Source organism: Plectropomus leopardus, chromosome 24, assembly GCF_008729295.1.
Source record: "Plectropomus leopardus isolate mb chromosome 24, YSFRI_Pleo_2.0, whole genome shotgun sequence".
Taxonomy (NCBI): domain Eukaryota; kingdom Metazoa; phylum Chordata; class Actinopteri; order Perciformes; family Serranidae; genus Plectropomus; species Plectropomus leopardus.
In genome coordinates this window covers 2,952,698-2,962,401 of record NC_056486.1, presented here as the reverse complement: position 1 = coordinate 2,962,401, position 9,704 = coordinate 2,952,698, and the positions used below count along the sequence as shown (strand labels likewise).

Here is a 9,704-nt window from a genome sequence, read left to right as displayed (position 1 = left end):
AGGTAAAGCTCAAGACCCAGCTGGAGCCCCAGTCGCTGCTGTACGCATCTTTACTCAACAATGGCTCTCAGCATACCGGGTCTGATATGATGGTAGTGTTCTGCTTGCTCGTGTTGGGAATCGGCATCTGGGCATCTGCAAAATCCAAGAAGATTATGCAAAGCACTCAAGGTGGACAGATAGAGTGTCTTTTTTGGCAAACCGGAGTGTCAGCATGATAGTGGGAGCCTTCACAATGGCGGGTGAGTTTTGGTCAAGCAGAAATATAATTGAACATCTGGAGAACAAAAAAAATAAAATTGCTGGCTTTTAATAAAGAGTTTGTTTCTGCAGCTACATGGGTTGGAGGTGCTTTCATCATTGGAGTTGCAGAGACGGTTTATGACCCCACAAAGGGACTAGTTTGGGCACTATTTCCTCTGCAAATGTCAATTTCCTTTATTATTGGTGAGATCCTCTTAATTATGGTATTCACATCCAAAAAACAAACAGCAACAACAGCAGAAAAAAAAAAACTGACACATGGACATCTTTGAAATCGACACTTATTTACCAACAGTGGTGATAAATGCATTAATATCTCTTTTTCAAGTAAAAGTCCTGCATTGAAAATGTTACTTAAGTAAAAGTAATTAAGTACTAAGTAAAGCAAAATTAGCCAGTGTTTATTGATTACCAAAACTGTTTGCAATTAAGTGATCAGTTAATTAATCTCTTGATTGACTAATAATTGCAGATGTACTTGTATAAACTGTTTGGTAATTTATTTTATTTCAAACCATCAGATTTGATAAAGTCTGTCAGCTCAAAGTAATAAGGCGAAAAGTGCAATATTTCCCTCTGAAATATAGTGGAATAAAAGTACAACGTAGCATGTAAATAAAATACTCAAGTAAAGTACAAGTACCTCAAAATGGTATTTAAGTTAAGAACTTACATTGTACCACTGTTCTCCAAATACTGCTTTACAGTATTACACTGTGCACAAAACAAAGCATTGTGATACAAAACAATAGCATGAACACAAAACACTAAAATATTATGGTCCTGAACCCTGACAAGTGTAGTTACACATCTCTGTGCTTGCTGTCTTTTTTTTTTAAAGGTGGACTGTTTTTTGCAAAACCAATGCGGGACCAAAACTGCATCACGATGATGGATCCATTTCAGAGAAAGTACGGCAAAACACTGACTGGGCTTCTTGCAGTTCCCAATTATCAGTGAACTGATGTGGGTTCCTGTCACACTGATTTCTCTCGGTAATACAAAAACGTTCATCACGTCGTTCTCCAGAAGCGTCAAAACAAATGCCTGTAATTGTTGTCTTGGGTGTGTTTTTTTTGTATCTTCAACAGGGGTCACTGTAAGCGTCTTTTCGGAGCTGCCTTTAAGTCTTTGCATCTGGATCTCTGCTGCAGTGGCGGTCGTCTACACTGTCCTCGGAGGTCTCTATTCAGTAGCTTTCACTGATGTCGTCCAGCTATCGCTGGTGTTTTGTAGCTTGGTGAGTCTAACATTGCCAAGGCAAGTTTTCAAACACATTAATGTGACAAATTGACAATGATTTTTGGATTTCTCTGAAAGACTTTACGGTGTGTGATTGTCTCTCTGTTGACAGTGGCTGTGTGCTCCCTTTGTTTTGGCGAGTGACGTTTACACTGACATCACTCAAACAGCATTCAACCGCACGTATCAGGCTCCCTGGCTGGGCCACCTCAAGTCTGATGAAGTGTGGAGATGGATTGATAATTTCCTCGCAATGGTAAGAACTGAAAACTGTTTTTAGAAGAATGCAAATAAGAAAAAAAGATGATTATGTGCATTGATTTGAATACTTTTTAAATGGGACAATTTGTGCTATATTTGGTAACTCTTTTTTTTTTTTTTTTTACAAATAAATAAAATAAAATAACAAAGCATAATATGGCTTACTGTGTTTTTCCAGAGTGTTGGCAACTTGGCATTTCAAGATTTTCATCAAAGGACTCTGTCCTCCAGCTCCACATCGACAGCCAGAATGATCTGTTTCATCGCAGCAGGTCTCGTCCTCGTTCTTGGGATTCCACCTGTGCTGATTGGTGCCGTTGCAGCCTCAACAGGTAAATCAGGAAGACAGGCAGCAGTTCTTGTTTTTTTACATGCATTACTTTTTTTGTATCACCCCCAAATGATAATTTGTATATACAGTTAGTCAACCTGTGTCGCAATGAATTCGTGAAGAAAACATGCATGTCTTTATGGTGAACAACAAAAATTCTTGATGAACTGAAGTCATAGGGGTCCACATTTAACAAAACCAGTTAAAACCATTTACAAACTCTCACAAAACAGTATAATCCAAGTCTTATTTATGTGGTCATATGCTCAATACTTTTTAGACTGACAGGGAACTAAACTCAAAGTGAAACTTGTCTAAGCTCTCTGGACAAAAACAGGAATTTTAGCTCACTGAAAGTTAGTTTGTGTTATTGTGTGACTTTGGTGAATCCAAAGTAACGCCAGAGCCAAATTGGATGCTTGAGCAGCGCATGTCGGCAACCTCGCTTAACTGCTGCAGCTCGTACGCTTGCAGCGTTATTGCTGCGGTGCTGCTGCAGAGCTACCTGTTATTTCCAAAACTGAAGGCCGATACACCAATAATTCATGGAGCCGTGCACACCACTGCACTGTCAACAACAGCGTCATGAAAATATTCCACAAAAAAGCCTTGTGTTCACAACTGAAGGGATTCTTTTGACAGAAATGTTGTCAAAGGGCTTTTATTTTGAAATGGAAAAAGGAAAGGTCGAGTAAAACAGGTATTTTTGTATTTCTTCATGTCTGTGACAGATGTAAAGACATTGAAACTGAAACGACCAGTTTAATAATGTCAGCATGGTCATCAAAACACCATTTTCAAGCCAGTAAGAATCGGCGTTGTAGATGTGAGGCAGCTGAGCAGCAGCTGAGCAGCAGCTGAGCAGCAGCTGAGCAGCAGCTGAGCAGCATGCTTACCTAGCAGCGTGCCTGCATGCTAATCTAGCAGTGTGCCTGCTCTAATCGCCAAACTGTACTAAACTAAAACCATCTCAATAACATGGTAGCTGTATATCATCTAGCAGCTTCTTCTCATATTTCAGATTGGAATTTGACCTCTTATGGGTCACCCTCTCCCTATGAGCGAGGAGAGGCGGCCATGGTGCTGCCCATCATCCTTTGGCATCTTACCCCGACTGCCATTTTCATCATCGGCATTGGAGCTATCGCCGGTGCTGCGATGTCATCTACCGACTCTTGCCTGCTGGCAGCAACCTCCATCTTCATCACCAACATCTACAAGATCATCAGACACCAGGTACAGTGGCGGCGCTCGCTATTGGCGATTCAGGCAGCTGCTTATTTTTCATTTTTAGCGACGTTATTTATTTTTTTGATATTTTGCAGTGCAATTTGCACATACACGTTATTGCTTGTAATTTATCATTTTTTTTGGGGCTTTTATCCTACACAGTTAATATTAGTAATCTGAGAGGAATGAATTATGCAAACACCATAGAGCTGCTGCAGAATTGGTGAGGAGAGTATCATCATTTTTTACATTTTAACTGAAACTTTATCTGCTGTTTTCTGCAGGCGTCAGACAGAGAGCTGCAGAGAGGGTGATCCGCGTCTCCATCGTGGTCGTAGGGATTGTGGGAACATCTCTCACCTACCTGGACAGCAGCATTTTGGCATTTTGGATTCTGAGCTCAGACTTGACTTACACCATAATGCTCCCACAACTCATCTGCGTGCTCTTCATCAGCGTTTCCAACGGTTACGGGGCTGTTGCAGGCTATGTTGTTGCGTTTGTGATGAGACTGTTGTGTGGAGAGCCTGTGTTCAATCTTCCTGTCATTCTGAAATTCCCAGGTTGCACTTTAGAGGACGGCGTTTACATTCAGCGCTCTCCCATCAAGACCATTTGCATGCTGTCTGCTCTGGTCTCCATTCTGCTGATTTCATATGTGGCCTCGCTGCTGTTTAACAAGGGGATCCTTCCTGAGAGGTGGGACGTGTTTGAGGTGAAATCACAGCACAAACCAGCAGATGGTGTTGGAGAGGGTGATGGAAATGATAAAACTACATCTCTGAACCAATGCTGAATACAAAATGCTGATTTTTTTTCAATAAGACTTTATTAATATAATTTTGAGGTTGTAATAACAGAATGCTGGTGTTGGTGCTTCCATTTTGAGGTCCTTTATTGAGCCTGATATTTTACAAACATTTTTTACAGATGATTCTGCTGTGTGTCCTTTTATATGTGCAAATGTTTTGAGTAGTTGTTTTTTGCTTATTTTTCAATATGTTTAAACAGTAACTAAACCATCTTGAGTGCCTCCTCCCTGTGATCTGAAAAAAGTTTCAAAAATGAACAGGGCTAGGAGGGGGGCTAAGAATTGCCCAGTCACCCGATCGTGCCGCCTCTTGATCCACAGCACCTCCCTGCCCTCTACACACACAAAGTCTTGGTGATAAAAACAGGCTCCTTCTAACAGTATCAGCCAGTAAAATTAAATTGCAATAGCCAGATTTTAACCTGTAGAGGGCAGTCACTTTGCATTTTATAGATAATATGTCAAATTTTAATTCTTTGCACTAAAATGTCTAGAGTTTGAGCTTGTAAAGGCATTTATATTTGTATCAAACTATAATGTGCGTTCTCAGTGAAATAATGTTGCTGGAGTCCCAACTTAGGTTGACAAAGAGCAGAAAGTTTACCCTGATATGCATGAAGACAAAGTAACTACTGAGAATTCTGTCATAACAGAAAAATGTCAAGGACACTTTTGTTTGTAAGACATGCCAGTAAGTACTGCACAAATTTGTCAACACAACACTTGTGACGCTAGTTTGTCTGAAAATTGAGAGAAAAAAACAAATTTCCTAAAGTCCTGATGATTAGCATCTGTAGGTTTTGAAGTCATGTTGAAGTTGTGCTGGTTCCTGCCTTTCATTAAAAATCTTATACCCCCTATTTTTATCTGGTCTTGACTGTATTCAGATGGCAACAATGACCTTGACTGCAGCTGCCTGTTACATTTTGAATGTTTCATATCACATTTCTCAGCGTTTATCCCCTCAAATGTTGGTTTTTGCTCAGTATGTCTCATAACTTGCATGTGTGTTTTTTTCGGAGATATCACCACCAGAAAATAGTCCACGATGGCTGTCCATGTTCCAGGTCTGGTAATGATGGTCGTCTTCTACCTGCTCGTGTTGGGAATCGGCATTTGGGCATCTTTAAAATCAAAGAAGATGGAGAAAAACACACTCCGTGGACAAATGGAAGTTTCTTTTTTGGCTAATCGGAGGGTCAGCTTGGCAGTGGGAGTTTTCACAATGACGGTGAGCAGAAAAAAGGACTTCTTTGCATCTACAATGATCTTCGCAAACAATATCTATTACATTACTTATAAATAAATTTTAAAGTGAGTGAATTTGCTCTGTCTTTGTTTTTTTCCTGCTGCAGCTACATGGGTGGGAGGTGCTTTCATCATTGGAGTTGCAGAGACGGTTTATGACCCCACAAAGGGACTAGTCTGGGCTCTTATTCCTCTGCAAATGTCAATTTCATTTATTATTGGTGAGATCCCTCAAAAACACTATGAAAAAAATCTTATAAAGCAATGCTTGAGATGGGCCAGTGTTAACCATGACCCAGTGCTTTCTACATTTTACTTTTTGTGAAATTCACATTTTCCAGGCCTGAAAAAGTCATGGCATTTGTAAATACTATTGACAGTTTTGGAAAAGTCATGGAATTTTGAAGTGTGGTATAAAATTGAAACAGTATCTATCCTCAGAGCCATGTAACATAAATTTATTTTCGGCAGCTGCCGACATAAACTAGCTCTAATATGAGTTCATTTGAGGAGAGTTTGAATCTAATTTGTTGGAAAAATGGAGTTCTTAGGTAACTCCCGAATGTCCTAAAATCCTACAAATGACCTTAAATCCGAGAAACATCCTAAAATCCTGAAATTTTCTAAAACCTAGAAATACCCTAAAATCCTTGAGACATCCTAAAATCTGAGAAACATCCTAAAAATCCTAGAGACATGGATGGGGCTGCTGGCCCCTGGCCTCCTGTTATTTTGCAAACGTGGCCCCCAAGCAAAACAAGTTAAAATCCCTGGTTTGGTCTTGATTCTAGTAATGAGCAATTATTTGCCAAATATTGCATTAGACAAGGGTGCAAAACAGAGGACGACACACAAAATAGCACTATAAGCGCACCAGTTACTCTGGTCCCGAACCCTGAAAATGGGAAGTGTAAAATTACACATCTCTGTGCTTGCTGTCTTTTTTTTTTAAAGGTGGACTGTTTTTCGCAAAACCAATGCGGGACCAAAACTGCATCACGATGATGGATCCATTTCAGAGAAAGTACGGCAAAACACTGACTGGGCTTCTTGCAGTTGTTCCAATTATCAGTGAACTGATGTGGGTTCCTGTCACACTGATTTCTCTCGGTAATACAAAAACGTTCATCACGTCGTTCTCCAGAAGCGTCAAAACAAATGCCAGTAATTGTTGTCTTGGGTGTGTTTTTTGTACCTTCAACAGGGGTCACTGTAAGCGTCTTTTCGGAGCTGCCTTTAAGTCTTTGCATCTGGATCTCTGCTGCAGTGGCGGTCGTCTACACTGTCCTCGGAGGTCTCTATTCAGTAGCTTTCACTGATGTCGTCCAGCTATCGCTGGTGTTTTTGTAGCTTGGTGAGTCTAACATTGCCAAGGCAAGTTTTCAAACACATTAATGTGACAAAAAGTATTGATTTTTGGATTCCTCTGAAAGACTTTACCGTGCGATTGTCTCTGTTGACAGTGGCTGTGTGCTCCCTTTGTTTTGGCGAGTGACGTTTACACTGACATCACTCAAACAGCATTCAACCGCACGTATCAGGCTCCCTGGCTGGGCCACCTCAAGTCTGATGAAGTGTGGAGATGGATTGATAATTTCCTCGCAATGGTACGAACTCAAGTAAAAGTTTTAAAATGAAGAATTAGACATATTAAGATTTTTTTAAACCTGGTAATTAAAGTTTTTTTGCAGAGCAGCCATATCAGACTCAAATTATTATTAGTAGTAGTATTTACAGTATTATTTAGAGTATTTTTTCATGTCTTAAACAGTGGTTCCCAATGGGGTCCAGTTTAAAGATAAATTCGCACAAATCCAATTTTATTTTACAAAATGTAAACAACACATGTTGTGTCTTTAAAAATCCCATAAAAAATGTAAAAAAAAAAAAAAAAAAAAAAAAAAGTATCCATAAAAATCACCAAAAATGGCCCAATTTAGGGATGAAATTCTGCAGTAAAGCAATTTTTAGAGGAATGGGAGTAAGAAAAAAATACTTTTCAAATGAGACAATTTGTGCTATGTTGGGTAACTCTTTTTTACAAATAAATAAAATAAAATAACAAAGCATAATATGGCTTACTGTGTTTTTCCAGAGTGTTGGCAACTTGGCATTTCAAGATTTTCATCAAAGGACTCTGTCCTCCAGCTCCACATCGACAGCCAGAATGATCTGTTTCATCGCAGCAGGTCTCGTCCTCGTTCTTGGGATTCCACCTGTGCTGATTGGTGCCGTTGCAGCCTCAACAGGTAAATCAGGAAGACAGGCAGCAGTTCTTGTTTTTTTTTACATGCATTACTTTTTTTGTATCACCCCCAAATGATAATTTGTATATCAATTAGTCACCCTGTGTTGCAATGAATTTGTGAAGAAAACGTGTATGTCTTTATGGTGAACAACAACAATTCTTGATGAACTGAAGTCATAGGGGTCCACATTTAACAAAACCAGTTAAAACCATTTACAAACTCTCACAAAACAGTATAATCCAAGTCTTATTTATGTGGTCATATGCTCAACTTTTTAGACTGACAGGGAACTAAACTCAAAGTGAAACTTGTCTAAGCTCTCTGGACAAAAACAGGAATTTTAGCTCACTGAAAGTTAGTTTGTGTTATTGTGTGAATTTGGTGAATCCAAAGTAACGCCAGAGCCAAATTGGATGCTTGAGCAGCGCATGTCGGCAACCTCGCTTAACTGCTGCAGCTCGTACGCTTGCAGCGTTATTGCTGCGGTGCTGCTGCAGAGCGACCTGTTATTTCCAAAACTGAAGGCCGATACACCAATAATTCATGGAGCCGTGCACACCACTGCACTGTCAACAACAGCGTCATGAAAATATTCCACAAAAAAGCCTTGTGTTCACAACTGAAGGGATTCTTTTGACAGAAATGTTGTCAAAGGGCTTTTATTTTGAAATGGAAAAAGGAAAGGTTGAGTAAAACAGGTATTTTTGTATTTCTTCATGTCTGTGACAGATGAAAGACATTGAAACTGAAGCGACGGGTTTAATAATGTCAGCATGGTCATCAAAACACCATTTTCACTTTCTGCTTTAGCTGAAAGCCGGTAAGAATCGGCGTTAAATCTGTAGATGTGCGGCAGCTGAGCAGCAGCTGAGCAGCAGCTGAGCAGCAGCCGAGCAGCAGCGAGCAGCAGCCGAGCAGCAGCTGAGCAGCAGCCGAGCAGCAGCTGAGCAGCAGCCGAGCCGCGTGCTTACCTAGCAGTGTGCCTGCTCTAATCGCCAAACTGTACTAAACTAAACCATCTCAATAACATGGGTAGCTGTATATCATCTAGCAGCTTCTTCTCATATTTCAGATTGGAATTTGACCTCTTATGGGTCACCCTCTCCCTATGAGCGAGGAGAGGCGGCCATGGTGCTGCCCATCATCCTTTGGCATCTTACCCCGACTGCCATTTTCATCGTCGGCATGGGAGCTATCGCCGGTGCTGCGATGTCATCTACCGACTCTTGCCTGCTGGCAGCAACCTCCATCTTCATCACCAACATCTACAAGATCATCAGACACCAGGTACAGTGGCGGCGCTCGCTATTGGCGATTCAGGCAGCTGCTTATTTTTCATTTTTAGCGACGTTATTTATTTACATTTTTTGGTTCCTACAGTTAATATTAGTAATCTGAGAGGAATGAATTATGCAAACACCATAGAGCTGCAGAATTGGTGAGGAGAGCATCATCACTTTTTTATTTTAACTGAAACTTTATCTGCTGTTTTCTGCAGGCGTCAGACAGAGAGCTGCAGAGGGTGATCCGCGTCTCCATCGTGGTCGTAGGGATTGTGGGAACGTCTCTCACCTACCTGGACAGCAGCATTTTGGCATTTTGGATTCTGAGCTCAGACTTGACTTACACCATAATGCTCCCACAACTCATCTGCGTGCTCTTCATCAGCGTTTCCAACGGTTACGGGGCTGTTGCAGGCTATGTTGTTGCGTTTGTGATGAGACTGTTGTGTGGAGAGCCTGTGTTCAATCTTCCTGTCATTCTGAAATTCCCAGGTTGCACTTTAGAGGACGGCGTTTACATTCAGCGCTCTCCCATCAAGACCATTTGCATGCTGTCTGCTCTGGTCTCCATTCTGCTGATTTCATATGTGGCCTCGCTGCTGTTTAACAAGGGGATCCTTCCTGAGAGGTGGGACGTGTTTGAGGTGAAATCACAGCACAAACCAGCAGATGGTGTCGGAGAGGGTGATGGTGGAAAGGGCGATGCACAAAATGAGAACGAACCAATGCTTGACACAGGTTGCTAATTTAAATTAAGTTTAAACTTTGTTTCATTTTTGCGATGT

At 40.9% G+C, this 9,704-nt stretch overlaps 2 pseudogenes; both read left to right on the top strand.

The window, feature by feature from the left end:
- The first annotated feature begins 60 nt into the window (after window positions 1-60).
- On the top strand, window positions 61-4,124 carry LOC121963073 (annotated as a pseudogene).
- Window positions 4,125-5,187: 1,063 nt separating this feature from the next.
- Window positions 5,188-9,665, top strand: LOC121962680 (annotated as a pseudogene).
- Window positions 9,666-9,704: the final 39 nt, after the last annotated feature.